Here is a 16,949-nt window from a genome sequence, read left to right as displayed (position 1 = left end):
TAACTGACTGTAACCGTTGGTCTGGACACCAAAATTTTCTTTAGTCTTGTCAATTTGCCGCTCCATCAGAATATGAGAGCTATGACAGTAAGCTATGCACGATAATATTTTCGACGCAGTTAGTTAAGATCGGCGAGGAAGACGTCATAATATAATCAATTCCTTCAAGCGATCTCTGTGTCGTAGTCAAGTACTAACGCCTCTGCTGCACATCTTTTAACACATGACGTATTTTTATTTAATTTTATTTTGAAACAGCAATCTCTAAATTATGTAAGAGGTAAATAAAAATTAAACGTTTAAAAAAACTCGTAATAAAGTGAATATAAAAATACAATTACTTAAGCTGAAATAAGGTAATGTAAGGATGAGCATTGTGAGAAGAGAACCCTCTCCAAACTCGATAAGAGATTACTTTTATTTGATCCATTCATTCAAACATGCTCACGCACGCAAATAAATGTGCGTGTCGAAATGTATGTGTTCGTCTTTAAATAACCTTAAAATTAAAGGTTCATTTTTTAATTTTTATATTTTACCAGTTAGTTCCCGATATGGATTTTATTCACCATTATAGTTCAACATCTTTTAGTTATCAGTGTAGTGTGGGTGCCGAGATGGCCTAGTGGTTAGAACACGTACGTTAGATGATTGCGGATTCAAACCCAGGAATGCACCACTGAATTTTCATGTACCTAATTTTTGTTTATAATTCATCTCGTGCTTGGCGGTGAAGGAGAACATCGTAAGGAAACCTGCATGTGTCTAATTTCAACGAAATTGTGCCACAAGTGAATCCACCAACCCGCATTGGAGCAGCGTGGTGAAATATACTCTTACCTTCTCTTCAAAAGGAAAGGAGGCCTTAGCCCAGCAGTGGAAAATTTACAGGCTGTACATGTTGTGGGAGCGATTATGATGTTAATATTTGTAAGGGTAAGACTCATCCCCCCTTCTTTCTTCCTCGTATGTTAGTGTTTCTTCGTAAAAAAATATTATTACTAACTCTTTGTACGTATATTTATTTACTTTCCTTAGTTGTAAATTCTTGGGATAACCATCCACCATATCCATAACAACCTCTGTCATTGAATCTATTTTTCTTGACTACCCTAGTTTACATAACAAAATATCCATACTTGTACTGTACTGATATTATTGGGTTATTGTAACATTCATCGTATTATATATATATATATATATATCATTCGCCTATTGACAATACAAACTTTAGAGATCCTAAATCTATCTATTATATTCGTATACAATGTTTTTTTTTCCTTGTGCGTCAATCGCGTGCAGTAGTTTGCACGTATCGAATTGAACTAATCGACTAAGTCGTCCATAGATTTAAGTTCTACTAGTAACTTTTTAGGGCTCCGTAACCAAAGGGTAAAATGGGACCTTGTTACTAAGACTCCGCTGTCCGTTCGTCTGTCTGTCCTTCTGTCACCAAGCTTTTTCACAGAGGCAGGCAATTTTCACAGATGATGTAATTCTATTGCCGCTATGACAACAAAAAAAATAATAGAATAAAATAAATGTTTAAGGGGGCTCCCATACACCAGACATGATTTTTTTTGTCGTTTTTATAGATCAAGGAACCCTTCGTGCTCTAGTCCGACTCGCACTTGGCCGGTTTTCTATTTTATGCCCAGCGTTCAGGTAACAGCTAGCTTATAGATAGATAGCTGACGATAGTAACTTTTCAGTAAAATGGTAAAACAAAACTTAACAATACGAGATATATAAATATTTAAATAAATATATATATTTATATACACATATTATTATTGTATGTAAATAAAGATACGTATTACTGTTGTATAAATAATAAATATTTTAAGATCCAAAACAGTAATAGTCTGTTTACAACGTTTTAAATTTATTAAGTATTTTGATATTTTTATGTTTACTAGAATAACATTCCATCCATAACACTTACCGTTGTGAAGAATTAGTAAATTAAGATTTAATTTAATATACAAAAATATAAAAAAATGATTCTATTTACAGGCAATTTGGGCACGAGGATTGCAGTGATCGTAATAAGATACCCCAAGAAATTCAAAACAAGTAACTAAAAAATATAAAACTAAAAAATATATATTCATATAGTGTTGCCATTAATATTAAAGCGCCTGGAACGGTTATTTTCTCTCCAATTACAGTCGCATCGTTAATTATAATGATGTCATAGTAACATATACATACATATATGTAGTTATAACTACGCTTATCTCTTCATCGAACGCAGGAAGCCGCACGCAAAAGTAATTATATGTATTACAATGGTATATTATAGATAGATAGATTTCCTAGTAAGTTTAATCATATAAGTCAAATAAATACACAAATAGTTAAAAATTTTTAATCAAAAATAATCGATGCCTCCTGTGAGGATTGAACTCACGACCCCTGGTTTACAAGACCAGTGCTCTGCCACTGAGCTAAAGAGGCCTACGACGTTACATTATATATTTTAAGTCATATTATATTAAGTTAAGCAAAGAAGACTATAAATGTACGTCATGTCGATACATGATCCTTATAATATGTTTTCATTAGAAATTCGTTTTTTTTCCTAGAAATATTTTAAATTTACGATGATTTAACTGATTTGTAAGAACTCCCTTCTCACATTTTCTTGGTCAATGTATTAAACTATAATACATTGTTTCATTTCATATTTTTACTAATATATATTTCAAGAGGAACTCATACTAAAGTCGAAGTTATACAGGAAGTGTTTTTAACATGCGCATGTTTCTTGCTAGGCAATAATATTCTTTACATATGAAATTAACGGTTTTTCGTTTTTTTTTTCACTTTGATCTGAAATATTTCTTCTTTGTTTAAGAATTCCAAATTCAAATTTATAAATTCATTTGGCTGGTTCATTTGAGTTTTGAAAACAGGGTTCTGTTTGCCCAGTAAATTATAATTATGTTGAGTTATGTATTATTGAAGTTAATTGTGAGTGCATCCTATGTCCGATTTTGTTCCGGCTTAATGTGGAAACCTCTATTAATAGATCAATGTAAGTAATTAAGTCCTTGTTTGCTTTATCACAACTTTCTTTTCGCACAACCACTCTGTGGAACCAGTTTTCGCCGGCGGTTTTTCCGAACCGATACGACTTGGGAACCTTCAAGAAAAGAGCGTACTCTTTCCTGAAAGGCCGACAACGCACCTGCAAGCCCCCCGGTGTTGCAGATGTCCATGGGAGGTGGTAGTCACTTTCCATCAGGTGAGCCTCCTGCTCGTTTGCCACCTCTAATATAAAAAAAACAAATATATATATATATATTGCATATTGTGAGCAATAAAGAGGAAATATTTAATAGGTTGTAATGCCACATCATTATCACAATAAGTGAAACCATTGAAGACGTCCATGGGAGCATTAATGACTGGTGAATACGTGTGTTTAGTGGAAGTTTGTCTGCAGCGGCGACTGTTACTGTATGGCTCACCGTGGTGTTACACTAAACTTACTTTGCTTGTCTGCTGTCAAGATTATGGGGTGCCGTTAAACCATATGCAATGTGAACTTTTGTGGATTGCAGTTTTTCTAGTAAATATTCTTTATAATAATCATTATGCTATTATATCTAATTGGTAGTAGGGCTTTGTGCAAGCCCGTCTGGTAAGGTATCACCCACTCATCAGATATTCTACCGCCAAACAGCAATATTTAATCTCAGTGTTCCGGTTTTAAGGGTAAGTGATTCGGTGTAACTACGGCACAAGGGACATAACATCTTAGTCCCCAAGGTTGGTGGCGCATTGGTGTGATGTAAAGAATCAGGGCCGGACCTAGAGTTTAGAGGGCCCTGGGCTAATACTACTTGGGGGCCCCACTTGAGACACACCTGAACGTAGACTTGAATTAAATTAACTGAATGGGTTTGATAAATTGCAGGATTCGAATGGCTGCTAACCATACGATCTGTTTATCTAATTTAATAAAGTTATGGATTCTTTCGCATTATCGTCTATATTTGACTTTGACTTGACTTAGCTAGCCCTTTGAATCCACAGGGCCCTGGGCTAAAGCCCAAAAGGCCATACGGTAGATCCGGCCCTGTAAATAATGGTTAATATTTCTTACAGCCAATGTCTAACTTACAAATTTATTGACGTCTAATTCTATTTAACTAAGTTAAACTTAGTAAAATATTATGCGTTAGTTTTCTTAAAATTAATAAATCAAGATATCTGGTACTATAAATACTTATAGTGTATCTATATTTAATTCATGTCCATTGTATCTATAATTACGATCCATGACAATAAACAATCGTCACGTTAAGTAGCCAGTTTTTAATTTTTTTTTTTAACTTTATAGAATAGCAGCATTATATTAATATCTTTTATAATTTATATGTCTAGATAGTCTGTCAAAGCTAAGAACGAAAAGTAAAGCACACGCACACAAAAGTAAGTACAAAGTTTGTCGAGTATCAAGCGCAGTTGTCACGCACACCAACCTTGGGAACAAAGATGTTATGTCCCTTGTGCCTGTGATTACACTGGCTCACTCACCATTCTAACCGAAACACAACAATACGGAGTACTGTTATTTGGCGGTAGAATATTAAAGATAATATATAAGATTTATATGTATTGTTATAATTTGTCGTATTTTCCGATTTCGGCACCAGCGGACAAACTCAGCCAACTACGCGGGAGATATTATAGTGCCCAAGTGTGTGCGCCAACACATGTGCACTCTCTATTGTCATTCGAATAATTCGATGCGACGGCAAATCCGACACCGCCGGAAAGAGTTCAGGCGCAGGACCAACGTCTTCACGTGCTTTCCGAGTCACGGGAGTGTACACGCTTGCAGTTCCAAACTCCGGGATCAACATTTCTCTGTACCAATAATATTTTATGTGCTAAATTTACCTCGTGAAGGAAAGTGAACAAAATAATGATAAAGCTTCAAAGCTTCTTATTATTTATTAAAAGAATACTTTTTAGAAAAATACGCCTGGATCTAGGCTCGGGTTCCATCACAGGACACTAATTATTGTAAAAAACAGCTCTGTAAATCTGTTTATTTCAAAAAAGAGATTAAAATAAATATGCGAATTTCTTGCCGTTTCGTCTCGCTGGAGGCTGCTTTCCGAAACGGTGGTATTATTTAAATATTGACCATTCAAAAACGCTTCATTGTGAAGTTTACTTGAATATAACTGATTTAATGGACTGCTTAAAGCTTCGTAATGATTATATTGCTTATTTTCCTTGTTTCCTTCGTATTTTTTCAGTATTAAAATATATATCACCAGCATTATTAAATTCTTTGAAATTGCAATTTATTTAATTTATTGGTCACAAGTATAATTACCAAATTAGTTTACCAATTGTGGATATTTTAAAACAAATAAAAATGTTATTTATTTCTAAGTACCAATGTTATGGACACCATAATTGAACTATATTAATATTTTAATATATAATAAACGAAAGTATATTATTGAAAACCTTTTTTTTAAACGAAGAAACCGTCAGATTATTTATTTTACTCGTTCATTGTTCAAGGGGCAAAACGTAAATGAGGAAAGTTAATATTCCATGTATGCCTCCTGTGAGGTTTGAACTCACGACCCCTGGTTTACGAGACCAGTGCTCTACCACTGAGCTAAAGAGGCTGATATTGACTTTGCGTTATAATGGAGTCAGCTTGAATTTTTAAAGGAGAAGGGCCGATATATAGGAATATACGATTATAGGACAGTGTTGTGTTGGAATTCTTGTTCGACAAGGGTCGCGGGTCAGGGTTCGGAGCAAATAGTATATTTTTTCAAGGAGCTAATTCTATTTATATGTTTATTTTGTTGCGGAAATCGTGTCTTTTATGTTTTTTTTTTGAGTTGCACATTTTACGTCTAAATCTTTATTCAGTATCTACTTATTTATTAAATAACCTCAGTAATCTTCTATATATATATATATATATATACATACATATGTGAGAGCGCATCACTAACGCACATCTTTTAAATTACGAGGAAAAGGTTTGACAGGTAGTCGGTCTGGTGAAGCGTCGTATCGATGGTTGGCAGGAATGTTGAACGCCGCCATTATTGTGGGGTAGTCAACTGCAAGCGCAACGTCTACGACGAATTCGCCTTTGTTCCTCATTGTTATATTGTGTTATAGTAATGTCTTAAGACAAGAATAAACAAATGGCGTATCCTGATAGAGATGGAGATCTGCCTTTATGTATATATTATTAGTTGTCTTCCAATGCTACACTCGCTTTTTGGGGTTGTTCGTTAAGTTTTACGCGTAAATGTCTATATCCTTCCTTGGATTTGAAGCTCGCTTAATACCAAGTTTCATTGAATTCGGTTCAGTTCGGCCGTGCAAGAGAAACAGACAGGCAGACAGAGATAATGTCGCATTTATATTTTTAGTATAAATGATTTTGTTTGAAGTTACACTTCTTTTGGCGCGTTACGAAACAATTAGAGTAATTTTTTATGATGCGTGATGACATGGGAACTTTGAACGTAAAATTAATGTTTTTGTAAGAAAAGTTTTTACTGTTTTAAAATTATCCTTGATAATATTAAAAATATGTTCTTACAAAACATACCGCTAGTGCCTCCTGTGAGGATTGAACTCACGACCCCTGGTTTACAAGACCAGTGCTCTGCCACTGAGCTAAAGAGGCTTACGACGTTACGATAAATATTGTAAATCATGTTAAAAATATTTAAAACAACAATATTTGAACTATAGTGTATATTTTTAATAGTATCATTTGCCTACATAATGTTAAGGAGTCACTACCATTTCCGCTTTCAAAGCACCGCATAACTATGGATACCAATATCAATTCAACTAAATGGTAACTAAACGATTTTATATATTTATTTTTATTCTTTTTTGGAAGACAGGCGAATGGGCCTTCTGAAGGTAAATGGTCGAATTGGCGCTGAAATAAATACTAATCATTCCTCTCATCGCCAATGCACCTCCAACGTTGGAGCTAAGAAAAATGTTTGTTCCCAAAAAATATGTCCTTTGCGCGAGTAGTAGCAATGACTCAAACCCCTTCAAAACGAAACACAATCATACCCAACATTGGTGTTTGGTCGTAGAATATACGATGAGTGGGTACCTAGACGGGCTTCTACAAAGTCTCTATTAATGATATGTAGCTAAAAATTTAAAGCACTCAAATCCGTTGGTACTACGCCTGAGCTGTTTCCGGTCTTGGTTTTCCTGTCCTATTTGACAATGGGAGAGAACATTTTTGTACGCAAACATTGTTACAATTATACTTTCAAAATTAAATTGAGTCTGTTATCTCGACCGTACTGTTCAATCTCCGTCGCACGATACATAAGCGAAAAAAATCTTTGCCCCTTTGGCAAAAATAAAAGCCGTAAAAAATATGGACTCTCGGAGTCTTGTGCACTATTTTATGCAGTTGGCTAGCCTACCTTGAGAATTATCGTCGTGATATCAACGTTAATGCTATAAATAAACCAAGTGTGTTATAGTTATTTTTTGTAGGAAAATATTTTGATATAGAATGTTTCGTTTGTTTAAGATTGTTTTAATAAATCGTAAGTAATCCTTTGATTAACATTTAACTAATATTTTTGATAGTCTGTCTTGAAAATTTGTTCATATTTTCTTTTATGAATCACTTCTGACATTTACCATAAGTTGAATAACACAGTATTATGTCAGATACGAGGGAGCGTTTTATGTTTGCAGAATGGGGCATATAGGGTGGAAATAAAAAAAACTTTTTTTCAATTAGCATATTCATACCCTCATAAAAAAAATGTTTTGTCTTTGTCTTCAAAATATGCCGAAACTGCTTCTTGAATTGACTTCATCATCGGTGGTAAATTTTTTATCCCGTAGCCCTTTTTTTCATTTTTGGAAATTGGTAGTAATTACTCGAAGCCAGGTCTGGACTATAGAGTAGGTGATTCAAAATGTCGAAGCCCACCTTATGCAGTATAATTATATTGCTGATTTCCTTGTTTGGTAAGGAACTTTATAATGGCATGATATTGGATAATTATAATATATATATATATTATATATATATATATATATATATATATATATAATATATATATAAAAATAAATATATAAAATATTTCACTTTTTACTCCCGATTATGTTGCTTGGTTCACGATAGCTCAAAGAATAATTGTCTAATAACAATGTAATCTCGTATTTATACTAATTATGAGTCACTGAATACGTTACGATCCTAAAGGTAAGCTCTTTAGTTTTTTACGTTCGACATATCCAATATTTTATTTGAAAAAAGAATCGGGGTATTAATTTGATTTTTTAATTATTGTTTGAATACGAGGCAACGAATTTATTCTTTAGTTATTTTATTTAAACACAGTGACTTTTGACCTTCTCGATTATTGTTCACACTTAGATAAAATTTGGATAAGCGTTATGTTTCTAATAATTTAGAAGGTCAATGCTTCTTGACCTTGACAAAATGATTATTCTTTCAGCTTTTAGATTATTTCTATTACATACAACAAATGGCACCATGAAAAATTAAAGTAAAAATAAAACCAATCAAAATAGTTTCCATGTAAGTAACTAAATATAATATATGAAATACATTAGAAAATCTAATAAAAAATATATTCACATATGCCTCCTGTGAGGTTTGAACTCACGACCCCTGGTTTACGAGACCAGTGCTCTACCACTGAGCTAAAGAGGCTGTGACGTTGTGACTTAAGTTAAGCTTGTGTATCGAACGAATTACAGAATAAAATGTTACGATTGCCCATCATGAAAAAATGATACAAGTATTTCAATTATTCGTTTCCATGATCGTAATACTAAACGTAACATAATATTTAAAGCTTTTCAAAATCAAAATATACATTTTTCAAGTAGGCTCGTACAAGAGGTTTTCAATCGTTGCTTGTAATACAAGATCAAATTAAGTTTTTCTTTATTTCTTTACAAGAACTACTAATTTAGTTTTATCGGTCGATGATGACATTCCGTAGATTTTAACGGAAAAATAAATGGCAAATCATTTTTACTCTTTTCTTTTAATAAAATTACATCGGTACGTTAATCGAATATAACTGAATTATTGTTTATAATTCTTGTAAAGAAAAAAATATTTCGGACAAAAACTACTGACAAAAAAAAAATCAACCAAGTACGTATATACTACTTAGTATACCAAAAACACAACAGAAATTTAAAAAAAATTAAAAAAAGAGAATTGACAAGCAATGACAGCGATCTTGTCCTAAATAGGTGTACTACTCAGCTTCTAAGTTAGGTTCCAAAACCGAACGCTATTTTTTCTATGGTACCTATGACGGGCTGTGACACTCTGTCTATGTTTGACAAATAACGCAATCGATTTACAGGAAAAATATTTATGATGAAATTTCATGATGCAAGCAAAATTATTCTTAAGCTGATCGTTTTCCATTTCCAAAATACAAATAGCATTTAGCATACATTTATTTTCTCAAAATATTTAACAAATCACTTTTAGACAAAATAAATTCTGTAAGTCAATTGTAGTGACTTTTGTTTAAAATATTGAACATACATACATTTTGCATAAATTTACTATAAAATTAATATTAAATTATATAGTATGTTTTCAAAATATAAAATAAATTAGGTTCGAAAAGTGTTCGAAAGGGTTCAGTGGAAACAATATATTTACCCATAGATTACGAGTTGAAATCCAGCATCGTTTTCAGGTGCTTTCAGGAAATCTAAATGTCGTAAGTAAACTTTTATGTATACAAATGATATCCTGGCTAGTGTGTAACTACCATTTGCATTCGAGTCGCGTGGAATAGAGACTACCCACCTTATCATAGCCATCTTTTAAAACATTTACAAGCTGTTACTTTAATTTTACTATTATTAATATATACAATAGTGTTTTTTTACTTTATGGGTCAGGCCGACGATGAATAACAATAAAAATAAAGTACACATCTCGTTGCCTCCTGTGAGGATTGAACTCACGACCCCTGGTTTACAAGACCAGTGCTCTGCCACTGAGCTAAAGAGGCTGATGACGATAATGTGTTCCTTATCGATATCAATTATGTACCTGCGTATTAATAATTCCAATACGTATAAATACATATCTTGGAATTGTTGAGTTGTGTAATATTATTCGAAAATGAAATACTAATAAAACCTACGTTTTATCTAACACATTTTAAATGTATTATAAATTGTCTTAACAAAAAATAATCAAATTGTTTTTAATTAATTCGGTTTCCAACAATAAACAGAATATATGTATATATAAAGAAAAAGTCGTGAATATCAACATTCCTAGTCGGAAATTAACAAAAAAAAATATGTTATTTTCCAAATTTGAAAGTTATATACAGACCCTTATTGTAGTATTTGAATAAAGTATATTTTCAGTTTTGATAAAGAAAATAAAACTTATGGGAGAGAGGTGACCCTGTACGATATAAAAATATACTTAAATCTGGTCTTTGTAATCTTTGAAGTAACGGCACGGCCTAAGGTGCTTAAGCTAAGGAACCCTTCTTAACACGTCATGGCTTTCACTGTTGAGGGCAGCGGTCAATTGAATGATTTATAAGGTATTGGATTGATAAGGCCTTTGATTCTTATGTACTTTGTATCTATTGTATATATAAAAAAAATTAAACAATTTGCATTTTAAAATGTATGTTCATATTATAAATTAAATAGATACGTCCCATTGTGATTGTGTATAATAATGGTCACTTATTTTTTTAAATGTTTTATTTATTAAAAATATGTACATATTAATTTAAGTGATTTTAAAATTATAGTAACATTTTAAAACAGTTTTTTTTTTAAATATATTTTTGTCGTCGCCATTATATTTTCATTTAAACAGCAGCAGCATATTAAGCAATATCTTAAAGAATAAGCCATGTATAACTATCGGCGTTTTTTAATAAAATAAACTTAATGAATTTATACATTTTTTTGCTGTCTCTACTCTTATTCAGCTCACGCACACTAATACATCTTGTATGCACGAGCGACACTCACAGTAATGCACGAGGATAACAATTTAACGTGAAGGGCGAACCAACGTTAGTGACTAGACGTATTTAAACACATAACAACAAACGAAACTAATTTCTTATTTATTTATTTAATAATTGAAAATTACATTAACAATATAAATATTTAATATTAAAAAAGAAAATCTTCATAACATAAACTGATGTGGTCCTTTATCAAATTATAAATGTACGCGACATTAACAAATTTTAACATGTATACTAATTTAAAAAAAGAAAATAAGATCGTATAAAACTATAGTGTAGGTACTATACATACAGCCTAAATACATTTATTTAGGCTGTATGTAGAGTACCTACACTATACATCATTATGTATTGATAGTAAAGATTGTAATCTTATTATTGTTCCTATATTGTATTTTAATTGCATTAACTTATATTGATAAGATTATTATCATCGTTGTACATTCGTTTTAAAATATTATGTAGGTATATGAATTAGATAAAATATTTGTTAACGTTTCTTTGTTAAATAATTAATACATAATATAATAATAAATGATAATTAACACGTTTATAAATACGATACAAAAACGCTTCGTTTCAATTTCTTAAATTCTCAAATATTTCATTCAAATATATAATTCAATTTCTCAAATATTCAAGTAAACTTCGCAGTTTACTTGAATAAAATTGATTTGATTTGATTTAATAAGAATGTTTGGTTGTGGATTGTAATCATAATGTTGCCACATTTTGACTAAATTATTTAACACGAAGGGCAGAGTAATATAAATTCATATCGTTTAGGAATTAATTTGCCGTGAAAACTAGGGTTACCTAGCTAGAAAAGTACGTTTGTGTATGGACACTAGTTATAGAAAAATAGATTAAATATTAAATTATTAAATATAACAAAAGGGAATGAAAGGGTTGTTTTGAATATATATATATATAAACATTAAATGAGAGCTTCCAAAATTGTATTAAGTAATCATATGATTGTATAAACCTATACATCATTCTGAGTCTTTCGAATTAATTAAAAATTGTTTTAAGTCAAGCTTACAAAACCTTTGTTTATTTAACGAAGTATAGATTCCTTTTTTATGAAATAAAGTTTGAGTATGCAGTCTGTTTTTATAGTTCTAAAAGATTAGATAGAAGTAGTTGTTAATTTAATAATACTTAAAAATAAATAATTATCGAACAGATTAACCATTTTCTAGTGTATATTTAATTTTCATTCGGGCTTATGACAAATCTGGACTCATTATTTAATAGTTATTGTTTATCCAGTCAAATCATTAAAAACCGATCTCAAGTGACAATCAGACAATTGTAGGGCTATACTGTTACAAGAAACTCGGATCTAACCGCAGAAAATGAGCATGCAATATCAGAATGTTATTTATAGGATACAAGTATCAAAATGGCATATCACTTTAAGTCGATTGTCAACGTTTCAAGTGTGAGATACGTAGTGAATTCTTACAGAAATGTACTGCTGGTAACCCTACACAAAATTCTCGTTAGCTTTAACTTTAAACAATAAAACGTCGCCAAACTTTATAGTTAGGATATTTAAGTATTTTAAGAATGTTCATTGAATTCCAAGGAATCCGAAACTGACTATTGAAAATGTATTATTTGAACTGGAAAACTTTCAAATATTTTTGTAATAGTTTAGTTATGGGATATATTTAGTTTACGTATTCATAATGTGTTATACTGGCATTTGTTTATAGAAGAATTTTAAATGAAGTCATTTCATCGCAGAACTTCGAAGAACTTCGCTTCGTTTGAATTCACCGATTCGTACATGGATTTATTGACTTTTCCGAATCCGAAAAGTATGCGGATCACGAAAAATGGTGTATTGATTTCAATTATTATACAACAGTTTAAAAAAAATTAAGTCTCTCTTTAAGTATAACTTATATTTTGAATACTTAATGCTATTAGCAAATATATTTCTGTCAACTTTTAATGTGATCAGATTTAAATATATTATGTTATTAATTTAAGTTTATTATTTATTGTGTAAAATGACACGTAAGATTACCTTTAAATATTAGAGCATTTGCCAAGATAATATTGAAATGTAATTTTGTTTTTTCATGTGATGTTGTATCTACTGTTGGTATGTTTTAAGTCTCTTGCGGGTATTAAAAAAATATGTTTTTTTTATATAGTATATAGTAATAGTAGTATTATTTAATAACAGTTTATTAAGATTATATTTTAAGGGTCATTCCTAAAAGGGTTTTGACATTAATACTCTGTTATTTCAGTGGGATTTAGCGAATATAGATTCGTAGAGATATTATCATAGTCGGTTCTTGTGGCTTTGTCTGCATGTAATTAAATCATCTCTGTTCCAATGTTAACGTAAAACCGACCCGTCTTGAAATCGAGCATTGATTTCAGAAGCGTCCTTAAGTTATATTTAAATCAGATTATAACTTATTTTAAATCAGATTATAACGTTTTTCGTCTAGGTAGATATAATTTAATGTCTATTTCGATCTGCGTAATAATTATTTAAACGCAATCATTTGTATTGTTGAGTGTAATTTTTAGTTTGAAAAGTAAATAAGCTAGTATAATTAAAATGGTATTAAAATAAGGCATTTCAGAAATGTTCGGTAGATTTAAATCATAGATAGTTATTGGAAGAGTTAAGGGAATTAAAGGAAATCAGTAAATAAATCTGGAATAAAATAAAGTAAAACAAGGAGACATTTATTAAAATAAAAATGTTTGTTTATTTTTAATAATATAAAGCAAGAAAGTTTAGTAATTTGTAGGTTTTAAGGATTTTTTTCAGGAAAAACCATTTTATCCCAACGATGAGTAGTTTCAACAAATACGAAATTAATAAACAAATGAACAGGTATACCTGCCTGTTCGTTTGAGTTTAACATAATTAACGATTGAATGATAGGACTGCCGATAGATAGGTAGAAGGATAGGATAGGTAGGCACCACCTACTGATTACATACTCTGCCACCAAGCAGCAATATTTAATATTGTTGTGTTTCGGTTTAAAGGGCGAGTGAGCCAGTGTAACTACAGGCACAAGGGACATAAAATCTTTGCTCCCGAGATTGGTGACGCACATAATTTTTTTACAGCGTTAATGTCTATGAGCAGTGGTGACCACTTACCATTAGGTGGCCCATTTGTTAAAAAATATCAGAGTAAACAACATATATTCTCACATAGACAATGTAATGATAAATCTTTATAAATGGGCTTCCTACGTAAAACGCCAGCCAAATAACTGTAACAGTGGATATGTGTCTATCATCTGTCTGAATATTGGCTGTAAGTGTTTTTCACGTAAATTCGACAGGTACTCTCTTTCGTACGTGACACACCATTCATTCGATCATAAAAACGGTACAAACAAATACAATTGACGTTCGAATGTTTACATTTAACACATTCGAAGACATTGTCATTAATAGACTATTGTTAAATCTGTTTCTTATTTGCAAAAGCTTACAGTGTCAGCAACTACCGCCAGTTTCTAAAATTAAAATTTATGCAACGAGATATGTCTATCATATATCATTCATATATCATATATGAATATCAACGAGTAAAGAGCCGAGATGGCCCAGTGGTTAGAACGCGTGCATCTTAACCGATGATTTCGGGTTCAAACCCAGGCAGGCACCACTGAATTTACATGTGCTTAATTTGTTTATAATTCATCTCGTGCTCGGCGGTGAAGGAAAACATCGTGAGGAAACCTGCATGTGTCTAATTTCAATGAAATTCTGCCACATGTGTATTCCACCAACCCGCATTGGAGCAGCGTGGTGGAATATGCTTCATACCTTCTCCTCAACGGGAGAAGAGGCCTTAGCCCAGCAGTGGGAAATTTACAGGCTGATTATGTTATGATTATGAGATATGTCTCAAGAACTCTAGAGTATTAAGATTTAAATGAAAAAAAAAAACAAATTCGGGAAACAATAGTAAACAGAAATCGTATCAATTTCGTAATATAATATGATAATATATTGTATGAAATAAACAGTGGTTTGTAGTTAAAAATGAAGCGCCATCTATCATACGAAAGAATAATCGAAAGGTTGTTTTATTTGGTGTGAGGTTTTGTGCAGGCCCGTCTGGGTAGTTACCACCTACTCATCAGATATTCTACCGCCAGTCACCAATACTGAGTATTATCGTGTTATGGTTTCAAGATTGACACTGGGTAGTTACAAAACGACATGAGTGGGTGGTTGAGCCGAGATGGCCTAGTGGTTAGAACGCGTGCATCTTAACCGATGATTGCGGGTTCAAACCCAGGCAAGCACCACTGAATTTTCATGTACTTAATTTGTGTTTATAATTCATCTCGTGCTCGGTGGTGAAGGAAAACATCGTGAAGAAACCTGCATGTGTCTAATTTCAACGAAATTCTACCACATATGTATACACCAACCCGCATTAGAGCAGCGTGGTGAATATATGCTCCAAACCTTCTCAAAAAAAGAGGACCCTTAGCCCAGCAGTGGAAAATTTACAGGCTGTTAATGTGTGGGTGGTCCCTACCAAGACGCACTTGCAAGAAACCACCAAGGATTAAGAATAAGGGATTTTGGGGACCTCTGCAAATCAGCGCGCCTACGCCCTAGTGCGATGGCGGGTAAATCAACACGTCAAACAGGCGGTCGGCCGTAAACAAATTGCCAAATCCTTTTGCAGCATGACTAATAGTAAGAATTGAGTGCGTGATAGGCCTGGGCGTACCCCACGGGTATACTCATACTAAATATTGCTGTTTGGCGATGGAATATAAGATGTATCGGTGTTACCAACCCAGACGGACTCTGTATAAAGCTACTAAATTTATTATATACTAGATGAAGACCCGGCTTAGCTCGGGCAAAATAAATAAAACTAAACAAATACGTTTAATAATTATACATTATTTTATAATAATAAATCTACTTATAAACATAGTTACTTTACTCAAAGGACGAAAAGCCCAACTGTGGTAAAAATGATAGCCATCTACTTTGAAGTATTTGTATATTCTTTATTTGACTGCCTCGTTGGCTTAGTAGAAGTTATTGGGTATTTCTATCGAAAAATTCTCAGGAACAGTTCGGAGTTTTGGAGTTGATTGTGTACACCGTGACCCGGAAAGAACGTAGAGCCGTCGATCCTGCGGCTGAACTCTTTCCGGTCGTGGCAGATTTGTCGTACCATCGAAATATGAAGGAATAGACTGTGCACCTGTGTTTGCACATACACTTATGGACAATAATATGTCCTGCGTTGGTCTTGAATTATACTATCGAGACCGACTTTGATCTGGACGACATGTTCTGTGATAGCATGTTCTTTATTAAAACTGCAATTTACGATTTATGTCATTTCGATTTTAAAAATGGAATTACCATTTTATTTTTTTTTAATTAAAAAGAAGTACAAAGCGTACAGTTTAAACTCTTCGTTGTTAGGGTATCGGTTATACATATCACTGGCACGGTTCACTGTGGGGTAGTCAAAAGAGAATTTTATGTGCGTTACATATTTTGTTTGCGTACGTACGTAAAATGAAAATAATAAATTCAACTTTGCCCCAACATTTGTAATACTCAGAAACAGCTGTGAGTGATTCGAAGTTACATCACGTGAAGTTGATATTTATTTTTCAATATATTTATTTTTTATTTATAAAAGTAATACATTTTAAAACATAGACAATTTGAATTGTATTGAATTTGCAATCTATACTAATATCATTGATATGAAAGTAACTTTGTCAGTCTGTGTACTTTTTATGAAATGGTTCATAAATAATTTGATTCTTTATATACAATTTTTAAGCTATCTGACTTGCTATCCCTCTGAACTTCACGCACGAGAAAGAGATA

The 16,949-nt window shown here is 32.2% G+C and overlaps 5 non-coding genes across 5 annotated transcripts; all 5 read right to left on the bottom strand.

The window, feature by feature from the left end:
- Nucleotides 1-2,388: 2,388 nt before the first annotated feature.
- Nucleotides 2,389-2,460, bottom strand: Trnat-ugu (transfer RNA threonine (anticodon UGU)). Its single transcript has one exon. It is a non-coding gene; the product is annotated as a tRNA-Thr (tRNA).
- Nucleotides 2,461-5,591: 3,131 nt separating this feature from the next.
- On the bottom strand, nucleotides 5,592-5,663 carry Trnat-cgu (transfer RNA threonine (anticodon CGU)). Its single transcript has one exon. It is a non-coding gene; the product is annotated as a tRNA-Thr (tRNA).
- Nucleotides 5,664-6,619: 956 nt separating this feature from the next.
- On the bottom strand, nucleotides 6,620-6,691 carry Trnat-ugu (transfer RNA threonine (anticodon UGU)). Its single transcript has one exon. It is a non-coding gene; the product is annotated as a tRNA-Thr (tRNA).
- A 1,974-nt stretch (nucleotides 6,692-8,665) lies between these two features.
- On the bottom strand, nucleotides 8,666-8,737 carry Trnat-cgu (transfer RNA threonine (anticodon CGU)). The gene has a single exon. It is a non-coding gene; the product is annotated as a tRNA-Thr (tRNA).
- Nucleotides 8,738-10,001: 1,264 nt separating this feature from the next.
- Nucleotides 10,002-10,073, bottom strand: Trnat-ugu (transfer RNA threonine (anticodon UGU)). The gene has a single exon. It is a non-coding gene; the product is annotated as a tRNA-Thr (tRNA).
- Between the last annotated feature and the right edge of the window lie 6,876 nt (nucleotides 10,074-16,949).

The sequence above is a fragment of the Vanessa tameamea genome, chromosome 16 (genome assembly GCF_037043105.1).
Source record: "Vanessa tameamea isolate UH-Manoa-2023 chromosome 16, ilVanTame1 primary haplotype, whole genome shotgun sequence".
Classification (NCBI taxonomy): Eukaryota; Metazoa; Arthropoda; class Insecta; order Lepidoptera; family Nymphalidae; genus Vanessa; species Vanessa tameamea.
Note: the sequence above shows the minus strand (reverse complement) of the source record. Positions and strands in the feature narration are given on the sequence as shown.